This window comes from Bos indicus x Bos taurus, chromosome 22, assembly GCF_003369695.1.
Source record: "Bos indicus x Bos taurus breed Angus x Brahman F1 hybrid chromosome 22, Bos_hybrid_MaternalHap_v2.0, whole genome shotgun sequence".
Taxonomy (NCBI): Eukaryota; Metazoa; Chordata; class Mammalia; order Artiodactyla; family Bovidae; genus Bos; species Bos indicus x Bos taurus.
The window spans coordinates 24664667-24665725 of NC_040097.1; the positions used below are offsets into that span (position 1 = coordinate 24664667).

General features: G+C 40.2%; 1 pseudogene; it reads right to left on the reverse strand.

The window, feature by feature from the left end:
* Window positions 1-208: 208 nt before the first annotated feature.
* Window positions 209-343, reverse strand: LOC113881027 (annotated as a pseudogene).
* Window positions 344-1059: the final 716 nt, after the last annotated feature.

Below are 1059 nucleotides of genomic sequence, written 5' to 3' on the forward strand. Positions count from 1 at the left end.
TTCCTTCCCTGCCAGGCAAGCAGACAGGTGGGAGAGGCAGGCGCGGCCTACGTTGTCAGTATTTCTCCATTCTTTGATCTGAAAAGGGTAGCACAGTCATTTAAACTTGATCCAATCTCTTTGCATATTACAAAGCTGAACAGCTAAAAGAAGTAAAATAAGGCGATGCTTGTGGAATATATAGTGCATACTGGCAGCGCACACTTCATCACGACTCGCCTGTTTGCCTCTCCTCTTCAATCATTTCTTTTGAAGGCAGTGGATTTTTCTCTTGCATTTCTGCTTTCTTCAACGTCGACTTACCGAATTTCTCAATCTCAGCCGTATCGGGCTTGTAAGACATGGCTGCAGAGGGAGCCAAGCAAGCTGTGAGTGAGTCAAGTCCGTGGTGGCAGCTGCGGAGTCTTGATGTGGTTTTAACTTGAATTTTCCCAGTGAGTAATGATGTTGAACATCTTTTCATGTGCTTATTTTAAAATGCAAGCTTTTATATTCAACATCACTGTTTCCCAAACAAGACAATGTGATTCTTTTTAAATGAAAAAAATAAAATCACACCAATCCCTAAACTTTACTTAAATAAGTTTTATACTGTTATGTGTGTGCCTATATATGTGGTTTTTGGCCACACCATATGACCTATGGGATCTTAGTTCCCTGACCCGGGATCAAAGCCGTGCCCCCTGCACTGGGAGCGCAGAGTCCTAACCACTGGACAGCCAGGGAAATTCCTATTTTTATTACGATATTAATAAAGTGCCAATATAAAATCAGGCAAACACTTCTTTTACTTATTAATTTTATGTGACTATAAAAATTAAAGACTAAATCTAAGCAAAATTCGGCACAAATGAACTCATCTATGAAACAGAATATGAACAATGGTCAGAGAGATACTGCTGCTTGCTGACCCTAAATCACCACTTGCAAATTTACTTGAACTGTTCATACAGTGTGCCATGATATTATGTGGCCCTCCCTTGGCATGTATTAAGAATTTTTGTGGAAGTTCTGCCTTTACTCTTTAGCCTGAGATGAAGTAGTTCTTCTTGGCTCCAA